General features: G+C 47.9%; 1 protein-coding gene across 17 annotated transcripts in view; it reads left to right on the plus strand.

Moving 5' to 3' along the window:
- SCMH1 (Scm polycomb group protein homolog 1) overlaps positions 1-14,772 on the plus strand; it is a 63,191-nt gene that overhangs the window by 414 nt on the left and 48,005 nt on the right. For 12 of the 17 annotated variants that reach the window (XR_015279434.1, XR_015279435.1, XR_015279436.1 and 9 more), the window contains exon 2: positions 14,609-14,715. The gene's annotated coding sequence lies outside the window, so the exon portion shown is untranslated. The remainder of the gene's footprint in view (positions 1-14,608; positions 14,716-14,772) is intronic. The other 5 variants (XM_086863814.1, XM_086863810.1, XM_086863812.1 and 2 more) reach the window with 1 other exon arrangement.

A 14,772-nucleotide genomic window follows, 5' to 3' on the forward strand; every position in this document is an offset into this window, starting at 1 on the left:
GTCCGGGACCGGCCCTGCCGAAGGCCGGGCAGCGCCCCGGGAGCTCTCCGGCCCCGCGGCTGCCCGGCCGGGCTGTGCCTCCCGGGGAAGCCTCTTCCAGGGCTTTGTTGTTCTGCCGGGTGTCCCCGGGCAGGGCCTCGGGCAGCCGCGGTGCCGCCTCGCCCCGAGGCCTCGGAGCGGTTCTTGGGGCCGGCCGGAGCCGCCCCCCTCCCCGGCGCCGTTCGGTGTCAGCCGGACGCTCCTGACAGGAAAGGGGAAGCGGCACCGAGCTGCCGGAGATTTGCAGGAGGTGGCCCCGGCTGCGGGCTGTGCCCGGGGGGGTTGTGCCCTTCCTCCCCCACGAGCCCTTCGGGGCTCGGTGACAGCCTCCTGCCACCCCGGTGTGTGTGTGTGGAGCTGGCCCCGGTGCCCCGAGCGGGTCCCTGTGAGAGAGATCCTGCTGCTGCTGGAGGTGACCCCGGGAGCAGCCGGAGAAATCCCATCACCACCACGCCTGGGGGAAAGCTGCGCCTCCCTCGCAGCCGCCCCGAGCCGAGCGCTGGGATAGAGCTGGGAGTGAGACAAGATTTGAGCGTTTCGTGCACAGGGAGATGTTTAAAAATAACCCCGCTGACGGCTGGCTCCTGCCGCGCAGGTTTAATCCGCCAGCTCTTTGAAGCTCCCGTGTAAAAGTGGCAGCACTTTGGAGTCTGGATGACTGAAGGCAGAGCTGGCAAATCCGGCCTGACTTTGGGATGCTCGGAGCAGCTGGGCTCCCTTGGGCCTCGGATGGTTTCGGTTCAGCAGCTGAACATGAAACTGTTTCCATAGGGAACAGTCGGCATGTGGAGAGCCAGCTCTGGGGTCCCCGGCTTCTGTTTTTTGGCTGAGTTCGTGTTTACTGTTGTTGTTTATAGTAAACAGCGTGCACTGAGTGGCTGGGAACAGCCATGTGGTCGCTGCAGTTCGCAGCCAGTAATATTGGGGGAAAATGTTCTGCCACCTCAGAACAGCCTTCAGCCTCCTGCGGCTGGGCCTCCTCCTCTCGCCTTCCTCTCCTCTCCCCCTCAGCTTCTGCTGGCCAGACTGCTGTCCATATGTGTTTGCTGGGAATATTTGGGGGATAGGATGGTGCTTTCTTTCCTTGTGCTTCATCTCGGCCGTGTGGCTTGGTGTTAATGTGGGGAACAAGACTTGGCTCGTGGGGGTCTCAGCTTGGGACAGGCTGCTGTGGTGTACAGCCCTGCCTGTGCTGCTGGGTAGTTCAGGATCTGCCCAGTAGATGGTATGGAAATGCAGATGGAAATCAGGGAGTCCCTTACAATGGGCACCAGGGAAATACGAGTATTTCTGTGCTGTTTAAAGTATTTAATTAAAAGTTGGAGTGTGTTCTGTTTGTGAGAGATGTGCTGAGTCTCGGTCCTGCTGATTTGGTATTTACATCTTAGCAAGCGACAATTCTGCATCTTGATAATCTGCATTTCTTGAGGCACTCCTGTGGAAACCTGATGAATTTTGCAGGACAAAATGGTGTCTATAAGTAAAAGATGCTGTTAGGGTGTTAAATGATCTTATTCATCGAGTAGCTGTGCTTCAGTCTAGATGGGAGTGCTCTGGGAGCTGTGTCACTGCCCTATGTCTAATTTAAAGGAATGTCTGAAACTTTGTTCATAGTCTCAGACATCAGGGACCTTCAGAGATATCCTGGTTGTTTCCCAACCCTGGGTAAGGTCAGGTAGACTTCTAAACCCTTTCTAATAGTTCTTCTTTTAAGACTCTTTGTGCTGGCAATCCCGCATTGTGTGCAGATGATGTATGCCAACACTTAGGCCTACTCATCATTAGAGAGATTTTTCAGGATGTTTAATCTAAATCTCTGTCTTGCACTTTAAACTTGTTCTTTTTCTGATGTCCAGAGCTGATGGAGAGCACCCTGCTCCCCACATCACTCTACTTTCTGCATGTCTGCAGCTCAGTTAGAAGCATTTGTAGGCTTTTTTCCCCTCTCCCTAAGCTGAGCAAGATCAGTTTCTCCATTCTTATATGGGTATGTCCACCTAGCTGACCTCTGTCTCTGACTTGGGTTCTGCTTCACCTAAAGTGCCATGGTCAGTCTGGGTAGGACTGTCTCAGTTGGGCCAGCACTTGTAATAAGTTGGGCCCAAATGACCCCGTTTTGGGTATGTCTCAGCAGTGTTATGTGACGAGGAATGCAGATCACATGTTTGTGTATTTGTGCTTTTAACTGTGTGTTTGTGACAGAGGACTTGGCGTGCTCGGTGAGCTCCTGTTTGCAAATCTGGAGTAGCGTGCTTGAGCTCGGAGCTGTGCTGAGTTAAACCTTGGCATGACTGAGCTGTAATGTTTGCATCTAGCACTCTGTCTTTTCTCCTTTTCCTTGCTTGCTACTGAAATTCAGTTCTTGCAACGAGACAAAAAGATTTTGAGTTGTTTATGCACCCATTTATGTTTGAGAAGTTTCCTGACAAGGAGGGATCCCTGAGAAGTGAGGGAAGATGCATTTTGGACAGAGCAGCAATTCTGGCTGCTAGCTTCTCTTTTGAGGTGGTTAATCTCCTGCATATAGGTAATTCAGAGACATGCCAAGGTAAAAATCATCTCTACAATTGAACTCTCAGTGTAGCAGAACCTGCTCTGACCCCTCCTCCTCCCCAGCACTACATCCTGGTGTAGGACCTGCGCTCCAAGCTGGGACATTAATGTTTCATCCCACTTTATTTGCAGGATAACACAGCCTAATCCTAAAGGAAATGCTTTTTTCTGGGTTTAATACAGTTGTAAAAAACTCCTTTCTCACCCAGCTTAAATATCCACCAGTGCAAGTTGTTATAAAACATTTGCACTATATATAACCTGACAGTGCAAGTCTGAGAGCAGCAGGAAGCACAAGAAAACTCCACTGGGCTTGGAGTGAACAAATCCAGTGGCCTGAACTAGTGGTGTCAGAATGGTATCTGGTGGGGGCACCTGAGCACTGGAGATCAGCACCTCCTCCTCTTTGCAAAGGTGTACTCTGTCCTGGGTGGCAATCCACCTTAACAGGACATTTCAGAGGTGATTTCAATTGTGAGAAGGAGAGATCAGTACAGGGACATCACTGCAGCCTGGCTGGTGCTGAAAAAAAATCCAAAAGATCTCTATCTTCATTCAATTCCCTTAAAAAAGAGTCCTACTTAGCTCTCTTCCCAAGGTTTCTTACACACACCACTTCTAGCAGATTTAGACACTGTGATACACAGTTTGCAGTCTGCAGGGTTCACTCAGACACCTACCAAATGTTTCTGCCTCTCCAGCAGGGATTTAAGCAGAGTTTGTGTCTGTGCCTCTGCTCTTACTGGGCTGAATCTCACACTTTTATGCATATTCATTCTGAGCAAAAAATCAAGAATTTGGCTGAGAACTGAAGGAAAAGCAGAGTTTTCTCGTTTTGCTGCCTCTGCTGTTTGCGTGGCAGCCTCGTCCAGCAGGCCAGATGGACAGGTGATGTGTGAGCTGCTGTAGAGGAGTCTGAAGCACTTGGCTTCCTGAGAGCTGACGTGATCAGCAGAGGGAAGTGACCCCTGCAGCTCCACAGCCTGGTTGGTAACATGTCAGTGGAGATAAGGAAGCAGAGCAGAGTTGATGTGGTCACTGCCAGCACAGGGGAGCTGATGTTTGAGTTCAGGACAGGAGTGTTTTTCCCTGGGACAAGCTCATGCTTCCGCCGCTCTCCGTTTCTTGCTCAGAAGTTTTTCTCTTTGTATTATAAATTGAATGGTGTTATCACCAGTCAGGAACTAAACTTCTCTCAGCCAGTGTGCTCGGAGTTACCCAGCTCCAATTAGCTTGAACATTTTCCAGACTGCCACAGCAGAAACAGCCCAGAAACCTCCCCGTGGCTCGGGTTTGTTTTCAGCAATGGAAACTGTAGGAGTAGATGCCAGTGGAAATTTGTGAAGCTCAGTCTTTGCCCATTGAGTTTCACACAATTTCTCCCCTCTCCTGGCCCTTCCAGGTTTCTCTGGACACTGGTCCAGGTCCTTTGTCCTGGATAATCGTGGCAAGGGAGCAAGTTTGGTTCACCCATTTCTGAGTGTCATCTGCTGTGGGTTGTTTGGGGTGGAGGGAAGTATGTGCACCCTTCTGTTTCCTCAGGGTGCTGCTGATGTTTAACTCCAGGAAAAATGGGATTTGTGCCTGGGGAGAGCTGGGGGACACTTAGGATGTTTGAGTTCAGTGTTGGCAGAGACTGTGCTCCACCAAACGAGCCACGGTCCCATCGGCTGCTGCTTGCGGTCACCTCCCTGTTGCCCACCTGGACAAGGCAGTGCTGGAACACCTGCTGCCAGCACCTGACCATGTTTCATCCACTCTGCCCTCCCCTGTGCCACTGCTGCAGGGTGTCCCTGCTCCTGGGCCTCCCTCCCTTCCCGTTTGGAGCAGCCCCTGCCTCCTCCCCCCCATGCTGAGCCCTCAGCAGTGGGATGCGCGTCCAGCTGTGTCTGCGGTGAGTGGGAGGGCAGCCTGTGTTCCCTGCTCCCCCTCGCTCCCTCCTGGCTGTGGGAGCCTCCCTGGACCTCTGCCAGGGCCTGCCTGCCCTCCCCGTGTCCCCACAGCTGTGGGGGACGCAGAGCAGCAGCAGCCTGGGCATCTCCCACCAGATGGGAGATGCTGCAGGGCCCCTCGCTCCCCGCTTTGGCCTTTCCTGCCCAGCTGCAGCACATGAGGTAGGAGAAATTTCTGCTCTATAGAGAGCAGGCAGAAGAGCTGATGGAGTCTGATGTGGACCGAGGAGGAAGTTGTACCAATTCCACTTTCTAAAAATAAGTTGAGTGGCTGTTCATGCAGCCCAGAGACTGCTGCTCTCTGCTGACTGTGGTTGCTTTTATTTTATTTATTTTTTTTCCTCTCGTTACAGCAAATCTTAGATGCTGCAGTCCATTAAAATTGTGCAGTGGCTGTGTCATCAGAGAGGTACCTATGGAGAAAGTCTTGTGGTTTCAGTGTTTCTAGAAGTGACCTTGAAAGATCACTAATGCATAATGTTTCCTAGAGTTTTCTCTAAGGTGTTCTAAGATTTCCAGTGATGGTGATTCCTACTTTCCTCAGCAATTCACTCCAGTGCCTGACAATTCTGAGATGAAGGAGCTTTGCTTGATTTCAGGCTGGTATTGCTGTGCTTTAACCCCATCATTTTGACATTTCACCTTCTCTTCTGGCAAGCTACCAAAGAGAAGAAAAATTCTGTAAATGTTAAATAGCAAATTAGTAAAAGTAATCATTGTGTAGGGTTTGATCTTCCTTTCTGCCTTTTCCTTCTGTGCTCAGAGAGCATCTGCTGGCTCTTGGGCAGGGCTGTGGATTTAATGACACATGTGTGGCATTGGGCACATTGTTGGGCAGCTCCAGTCCCACTTCCCCCTGTTTTGTTTGCCATGATTAAGAGTTCTTGATCTGCACCAATGTCGCTGAAAATAGGGTGCTTGAGGTGGCATTATTTATTCCATTTATTTAAATTGTGTACAATGAATTTTGGAGTTGTCTTACACTTCTGTAGCAAAATGTAAATCTCAAACATTTAAAGAGGTTTTGGTTAGTGATACATTTTATAAAAATCAACAAGGTGATATTAAAAGCTACATTATTTCCAATAATGTTGCCCTGAGCAGCTGTGGCTGCCCCATCCCTGAGAGGGGCAGGTTGGGCAGGGCTTGGAGCAACCTGGGATGATGGAAAGTGTCCCTGCCCATGGCAGGTGGTGGAACCAGAAGAAATTTAAGGTCCATCCCAGGCCATTTAGTGATTCTGTGTGTGCATACAGCAGCTCTCCAGACCCATGAGATTGGTGAGAAGTAGGCAGGTGCCAAACTGAAACTCGCTGTATTTTGCTGGCAGCAGGTCAGTGTGAGGCAGTCATGGAGCTGTGTGATGCTGCCTTTGGGCTGAGCAGCGCTGATTGCAGCTTTACCATTTCAGCTCAGAGCTTTTGTGCCTGCCTTCAAAAAGAGCAGGGGGATATTCTCATCATCAGCTGGTGCCCTAAGTTATTAGTCAGAGTCTTACAGAAAGTAACTCTTGAGGTAGGTACAGCATAATTGAAAAATATTTTCAAGTTGGAGTATCAGCTGCAAGTGGGGTACTGTAACCTGCTGATGTGGTGAGGGGCCATCAGCCACCAAGTGTGGTTGTTGTCAGTTCACATCTGTGTCAGGAGTGGTTCCTAGTTCAGTGACAGTGTATAATTCATGGTTCCCAGGTAGTGCCCTAAGTGAGAGAAGTTAAGATCTTTCACATTTTGATGCTAGTGGTATTTCTGTCCTTGTGTGCAGCTTACTCAGCAAAATGTCAATCTTTTTCTGCAGCTGAATACCTGCTGTACAGCTTGTTATGTACAGCTGACATTATCCTGGATCCCCTGGAGCCCCTAACTCTTACCACCAGAGGGGTGAACCGTGGCAGCTGGCTGGCCTCCTGGCTTGTCTCTCACTCCAGAGGTGAAGCCCATGTTGTCATTTCCACAGCCCCACGCTGGAAGCTTTTGCAGGGCTCTACAATGCCACGTCTCCTCCAGCCTGGCAGGAGCTAGCAGCTCACTTGAGGGTGAATTGCCGTGCCTGGAGAGGGCAGGAGGAGCTTGTTTCCCTTGGGCATTATCCAAGCCCTGCACTGTAGATCTGGGCACTGTTGTTCCAGCATTCTGGTGGGGCTGAGGAATGGCTTTTGAATCTCCTTTTCCACCACCATGAGCTTTGGTCTCCTCTTGCACACTGCTGGCAGTCTCCAGTTACATGTGTGTGTGTGTGGCAGTATCTGCTCAGTGTAATCTTGTGCCTGACCAGAGGTCTCGGTGTGTTCTGGGGCTGCTCAGTTATTTCATATTGTTGTCAGCTGGAAAATCTGTAAATGCCCTGTGATATTTTATGGCTTTATAAGCTGTACAAAATGTCCAGCAGGTACTTGAATATCGAGCAGATACAGTCTGTAAGAGTGCCTTGTTTTCATTAGCTCCTTGGCAGACACTGAACATACTTGCAGAGCTGCAGGATGGACTTTTGGTTGCTTGTGGTCATGATTTGGGCTTTTTTTATTGGCATCTACCGTGTGTTGTACAGAAAACATGAAAAGCCTCACAGTATATTTTTTAGTTGTCCAAGCTCTTGGCCCTTCAGGAATGTAAAGCAGCCTAACAACTTCTTCTTTACATAATTAACAGCAATCTGTTCAGGGTTTCCTGCAGGAACTGGCTACTCATTTTTCCTCTTTGGGAGTAACTCTCCTGAGCTAATATTTCTGTCTATGTCTAGATTGTTCTTTCTTTTGTTATTAAAATTGAATGCAATTTTGATGGGCACGTTATACTTTTTCTGTATCCAGACTTTATACCCAGTAGAGGATATTTCTCCTATTTGAGTAGACACATGGTTTTGAATACTGGGATTTTATCTTCTTAAGTCACAGATGAGACCAGAGTTATACACAGGATAAAAATAGCAAGCAGTAATTAATACCCATCCTCAGTGAGCCTGGCTCTTCTGGTTTCTCTTGACATGTTGCACTGCAGCAATTTCCTTTCTTTTTCCTAAGAAATAGATGAATTAATTTCTCTATACATGAGTGAGAAAATAAAGCAAAGATGCTTGTTTCCTGCCCTGGCACACCATTCCCTTGGGTACAGTGAGTTTGTGGGAGCTCTTCTGGGCAGCCCTTTGCCTTGATTTGGCAGCAGGGGGAATGGCACAGCCTCTCCCTTCACTCTCCCAGACATCCTTCTTTCCCTCTCTCAGGGCTGGATTATCTGTCTCAGTGCTCCAAGCAGCAGAGACTGACTCCTCTTCCGCTCTAACAAGGGTAAATCCAGGTTTTGTGGCTCTGCTCCATACCCTGAGGGTTTGGAGATTTTATCTCATTCCTTTAGCAGAGAGGCAGATCAGTAGGAACTATTTCTCATCTGTCCTTTGTTTGCATAAGAAGAATCAGCTGCTGGAAGAGTTGGAGGGGAGTCTGGCTGTGCTTCCTGCCAGGGAGACCCTGAATTTTGTCAGTCTAAGGGTAGATTTTTATGTATATATAGATTTTTATATATATATATACACATTTAAGGGATGATTTTACCTTGCCTTCTCTGAGAGAGCAGGTTCTGAAGGGCAGAGAGAGTTGCATTTGGAAGGTTTGGGAAGGTTGGCTGCATGGATGTTGAGTCAGGGACAGGATTTGTATATGGATTTATGAAGGATTTAGCATTGAGTGTGACTGGAGTTGTGCCCCCTCCCTGCTCTCGTTTGTCAGCAGGGACATGTCTGTGTTGGTGCTGGACCACAGGAAGGTAAGAAATACTCAACTCCATGGAAGGTCATTCCTTTGTGTTGGATGAGGAAAGAGAGCACTTCAGGCACTCCAGTAACATGCTCAGCGATTGCTTTGATGCCATGTGAGGCTTGAGGATGAGTTTTCATCCAGTGTGTTTTCCCAAGGGATATTGCTAAAGCATTCCATTTAACTGTTAGGGTTGGTTATAGAAGGGAAGCAGAAGGAAAATGCAGTTGCAGGTGTATGTAACCACCATCACCCTCCATGTCTCAGTATTTAGCTCATTAGAGAGTAGTGATTTTGTCCCTCACCTTTTCTTCAGGACTGGTTTGTTCTCCTCTGCTCCCTGAGCTCTCATCTCCCTCCCTGCTGGATCAGTGGAAACCCTTGCCCCTGTGTCTGTCCCTGGGGATCACCCTCCTCCCTTGTGCTGGTGAGATACCGGCTACTTTAAGGGATTGGGTCATCTCCTTCCCCTCTCTTTGCAAGGCTTCCCTCATTTACATTTCTGTTGTGTCCCCTAATTACCATCCCTTTGGTTTTTTATTTCCCCCTCAAGCTGCCTTTCCCTGCTTATGGTCTCCTGAGAATGTTCTGCTGAAACTTTATCAAACTTACATTACTAGAAATAGTTAATGCAAAATTTTCTTTGAGGAATTCTCACATGCTGCTTGCAGCATCACTACACAGTCTGTCATTACATTTCCAATAGAGACACAACTGGAAGTCAGTCCTTTCCTTCTGGATTGCCTCCTGTTTCCCCTTCCACAGGGACATAGGAATATGTTGTTCTCCCGTATCTTCCATCCCATAAAGAGTTTATTTTTAAATAGATTCCAGTAGAGAATTAAGTATAAAGTTGATTAAACATTTGATACATACATATATCTGTTCACAGAGACCTGTGAGGAGTTTACACCCTGGAGCCCATTCTGGGCCACATCCATCACCCATGTAGCTGCTGTCTGGGAAAGCAGCCTTGGCTGGCTGTGCAGGGGGGGCTCAACTAGCCTGGCTGGGGGTGATATGGAAACCATGCACTGGTTTTTAATGTACTCCTGTTTAAATTCTTATTTAAAGACTTTGAAGCATCCTATTGTGTGCTTTTGTGAGGGGTGACTTTGTAAGTGCCTTGGGCAGAATCCCATTTCAAGGTCTCCTGTAAGCCATCTGCTTTCAGTAATAGCTCTTAGCTTTGGCATGTGGCTCAGTGCAGGCTGCAATAGCCACATTGCTGCAAAACTTTCTTTACTGCCTGAAGTCTGGGCTTCCCACTGTGCCACCCTGGGGTGCTCTGCATCAACCCTGTCCTCGAGGTTCACCCTGCAGCTCGTCCCCAGGCAAGGGGGCCACGAGCCAGCACAGGAGTGTGGGGTGCACATATCCTGCAGCTCCCCGTGTTCTGGGATTGCCATGGAAGGAAATTCAGGTGCCTGTGGGCTGGTTCCCTGTCACCAGGGTGTCAGGGTACAGTCAGAATCTGCCAGGCTCTGGCTACAGAGCCCATGTGTGATAAATCTTCTCTACTTCCAGGTGTCCTCAGTGGATTGGGTGCACTGCTGTGCCCGTCTATAACCCTGGCCATTCCTCTTCTAAAGGAGACTTTAACTTTTAGCTGTGGGAGTCCTGCTGACAAACAATAGCTGTAACACAGATGGTTCAGTGTTAGAAGCAGCAGCCTTGGGCACACAGATTCAGTTCCTTGCTTTGACATGTTCTTCCCATATGGCACTGAGGTCCATCAGTCCTTTGCTTTTCTATATGTAACTGCCCAAAAAGCCAGTCTCTGTGTCGAGTTTATTACAGTGCATTTGGGAGAGCTCTGTGGAGGTACAGTGGTGATACAGATCAGAAATGTCTGTTTAACATCCAGAAACAGAGATCTGCAGCTTTTCCCAAAACTCCTTCAGAACAGTTATGAAGAGCAATGGTGTTGGTGGCACCTTTCACACTGGGATGTGGGACATGGGCATTGCTCACCTCAGAGGCAGAACCTCAAAGTGGCTTCAACAGTAGGACCAGCCATGAAGGATTTGCTGAAATAATTGTGGAGCACAGTGAAGCTTCCTTAACCCCAACTGTTAGCACAGGGGATTTGTATGATTAGCTAAAGTCTGTTCATGGTGAGCCACTCTCTGTCCATGGCAGTGAGAGGCAGCCCAGGCCTTAGCTCCAAGCCTTGGACATGGTTCTGTTTGGGGAGGAGCAGCACAGGATCCTCTGTGTGCTGTGAATCCCTGCCCAAGTCAAGGGGATTGGAACAAGAGGGTCTTTAAGGTCCCTTCTGACCCAAACCATCCCATGACTCCATGTCACCCTGCATGGGAAGGCTTTAAGGTTTGCACTGTTTTCTTTCTATTTGAGTGGGTGGGAAACTAATCAATACCAGTCTTAAAAGCAGCTCTGATTTTTTTAATTGTGTGGACTTCTTGCAGCAGTCGAGCCCCATCATTCCAAGGTGGATTTGCAGGGCTGGAGTGCTCACCCCCCTCACTACAGAAATGGCACCCACGGAGCTGTAACTCCCAGCTCATCACTAAACACATCTGTACTGAGAAAATCTGTCCTGTTATGGGGCTTCCTTTAGCAGACTCAAGTCAGATTATCTTATTTGGCATTTATTTTAAGGCCTTTCATGTCTCCATTTCTCTCAGCCTGGGAATCCTGGAGTGTGCCAGACATGTTGTCTTTATTGCAGCCTCTTCAGTCTTTGTGGAGAGCAAGGTCTGCTCACAGTGATACATGTCAGAATGTTTTTGGTTTGATCCAAGACCCATGCTGGTTATGTTGGTTTTGTTTGTTTGTTGTTTTTTGGGTTTTTTTATAGGGAGGAAATCTTTATTGAAATCCTGCAAGGTTTTATTTAATTCTCCTATGATGATGTGGTAACTGTTGTAGCTTTGCCCACAGTGGTGGTTCCTCTCTCTGGTCTCTGGTTTTTGTGCTCACCCTGAAGGTGATCTCTTGAACTTGACTCAGCAGTGTCTGGTGGCCCAGCTGCCTTCCCTGGGAGCCTGACCTATCTCCCCCCTCCCCACCCACCTGAAGGTGTTCAAAAGGAAGCCGTAAAATCAATATTTTCATTGTAGAAACATGGTCTATCCGAGTTTTTCACGTGTTTTTGTCTTTTAATATATGTACTTCTGTGAGATTTGGCTCAGGGGCTGAGGAATTGTGTTACTTGTGATCACATCTTCGAGACACCTCAGTGTGTTAACAGAAGAATGTGCTTGTGAGGAGCCTGTCATGAAGTCTGGAGTTCATCAGTCCACTTCTTACAGGCTAGAAAGGTAAAATTAATTCCAGAGAACAAGAGATGTTGGAAATGACAAAAAATCCTTCTGCTGGAAAGAGGAGTAATGGTTTGCAGCCATCAGGTATTTCAGATCCCACAAAGGGATCAGAACTGCAGATGGAAATACCAACATACATTATTACTTAGAAATATTCCCTGGTATGAATGTGAGGACTCTCTAGACCTGATGAAGGGAGATGCTTCCAGAGGTGAAGTATCTTCATCAGCCTTTGTTTGGAGCTGCCAAAAATGTGACTTTGCACAGGCAAGGAGAAATAAAACTCCAGTCTTGCCCAAGAGGATGTTAACAGGGAGGTGGAAGGAACTGAAATCATTGGTTAAGATAAATTCTGACTCACCTTTTCAAACTTGGAAGCTGCTCACTCCTGAGAGTTTCCCTCAGGTTCCACAGAAGCATTCATTTGGCGTTTTGGTTTAGGATTCTTTCCCTGCTTGTCTGGCTGTGAGAAGGCTGGTGCTGAGTCCTGGGAGCTGGTCTTTGGCTTCTTCCCAGGAAAGGAGTCAGTCAGCTGGCTCACCAGAGTGTGCCTTGAGAGCAGGAATTGTGGTTTACACCAGCAAAAGTTCTGGTGTCTACAGGTCAGGCAGGAATCTGAGGAGCCAAGTCCAGTGTGAGCAGTAAGAGGAGTCAGATCATGCACTGACAGCCCTCTGATTTCTCAGGTAGGCTGAAAGTGCTTTCTTTCTTCACCATAGAAATTAAAAATGGCCAAAAAGGTGTTAAATGAGCAAGCAGGCTGAGTTTGGAAAAGGCTCTTCCCCTAGAGGGTGGTGGGGCACTGAACAGGCTTCCAGGGAATTGTCATGGTTCCAAGGCTGCCAGAGCTGAAGGAACATCTGGAAAATGCTCTCAGGGACAGGGTGGGATTGTTGGGGTGTCCTGTGTAGGGTCAAGAGTTGGACTTGATCCTTATGGATCCCTCCCAACCCAGGATATTCTGTAATTCACATGATCTGCTCATCACTTGCCTGGTTTTATGACTGGGTTGGGGTGCCCTGGCTGCTCCCATGGTCACATAGAGGCTTCCAGAACGGAGCTGAAACGTTCCAGCAGGGAGGCTGGAATGGCAGCACTGCCATCACCCATGACAGGCAGGAGCTTACAGTGCTGCCCTCACATTTCCTGAGGGAATTTGTAAGGGACAGCTCTTTACTGCTGGAAACACTGATGGAAACATGACTGTGAAGAAAACCTCAGCTGAAGCAGAGCTTACATGGAAGGGATTTTCAGTGGCTGCAGTGGTCGTGGTGCTGCAGACCTGTGCTTTTGTGGGGAAGAAATCAATGTCTGCAGGCACTTTGCATCATGAGAAACTGTCAGGATTCTCTTGTGGCAGCCCCATGGGATTTCCAAGAAGTGTCATTCTCACAGCCTTCTGTCAATACACAGAGCTTCCTTTTTTGTTTTTTCCCTCCAATCCTAATCTGTGAAGTATGTATCCAACCTAATAAAACCATTTTCCAGCTTCACTGTTGGTGGTTTTCTTCCTCTTCTCTCTGAAAGCCTCTGGCCTGCTGGCAACAGCATTGTCCAGTGAGGTTTGAAGCTTGGCACGCTGTCAACAAACCTTCAGATTCCCTTTCAATCAAACGTGGTAGTGCTGAGATCCGACTTGGATTCCATCCCAAGGTTCACCATAATCATCCTTGTATAATGGGAAGTCCAAACAACCCCAGGAAATAATTCAGATGTGACTGGTGCCTTGAGTGGAATAAAGAAGTGCCTAGAAGAGACATTAAGAGCCTCAGCTCTAACTCTTTTCATAATTATGTGCTCCAAAGGAGTGGAGGCTTTGGAGATAAAGGGATTACATGCATCTCATGAGGTCTGGAAAGATGGGACAACATCTTCCATCCACTTTTTCTCATTTTTGTTTTACTGATATTGCAGTTGCCACATTTTGTGGAAGAGTATTGCAGAGCAGGCTCCCCTCTAACCCTGCAGTTCCCTTCCAGTCTGGCACAGGTAAATTGAATCTGTCTGTCCTTAGGGATGAGCTTTTGGAAAAGCCTGTTGGCAAGAGCAGTGGGGGGAGAATTTAATTAGGTTAAGATGCATTTCTGCAGTGTTTGTGCTGCGGGCTGTGCAATGCTGGGGATGCCCTGGGATGCTCTTCCAGCCCTGGCTGCCTCTCTGCTGCATGAGAAAAAGGGAAAAGGCATCAGAGGTTTGAATCTCAGTGTGACCCAGCACAGGGCTCACCAGGGTGTGAACAAACCATGTCCTGAGCTGGTGTCCTGCCCCCAGTGTCAGCAGCCTGGCAGGAGGGCAAGGGCTCAGCTTTTAAGGGAAAAAGCAGGAGCTGAGGCAGTGATGGGGTGGGTTTGGTTGGACACACAACCTTCCTTCAGCTGCTGCTTCAGGCCTGGCTACTGATGGCCCATGGGTCTCATACTTTGATACCTTTACAAATGCTGGTTTGCTTTTCAATGTCCATGCCATTTCTAAGGTTACTCGTTTACTTGTCTTGATAACTTCCTCCATAAGGAAGCTGCACATCTGCTAGTTTCCAATGAGCTGTTCCTTCTCCCTGCTATGTACTTGTGAGTTTTTTTTTACTTTTGTAGGTTTGCTCTGCTGTACTGGTAAGGGATAATTTGGAGTCCCCAGTTCTCTCTCTTCATGCTACTCATTATTTTATATGCCTCTCCTGTGGTCTCTCTCCTTTTCATTACTAATCAGGTCTAGTCTTTTCAATCCTCCTTTGTGTGATAGTTTCGTTTTACAAAAGCTGAACTAGTTTCTATCAGCTCAGTTGATGTGATCTTACTCATATCAAAGGTGTTTAACAGCCGCAGTCCCGTGTACTCACTGCAAGCTGAACTTAAATTGTGTCAAGTTCTGTGCTGCTTTGCGAGTGCAAGTGGGAATGTTTGTTACAGCTGTCTTTAAATTTAAATTTGGATGTTTTAAATGAATTAAATATGAACATGAATAATGCAGCTGGTAACGTAGCCTTTCTGCAATTAAATGCAAACTTTTTCGTTTTGTCTCTGTGCTTTCAGGTTTTGCTATGCCGCAGTGTTTGTACTGACTCTGCTGTCTTGTAGGAGTGATGGGGAACTAGAGCCCATGACAGTTCAGTGGAGCCCTTGGCACTTTTGATATCTCGGTGAGTGAAAGTTGTTTGAAACTCTGGGAGAAGCATTTCATCTTCTACTAAAGGCAG

This window comes from Cyanistes caeruleus, chromosome 26 (assembly GCF_971803275.1).
Source record: "Cyanistes caeruleus chromosome 26, bCyaCae1.hap1.1, whole genome shotgun sequence".
Taxonomy (NCBI): Eukaryota; Metazoa; Chordata; class Aves; order Passeriformes; family Paridae; genus Cyanistes; species Cyanistes caeruleus.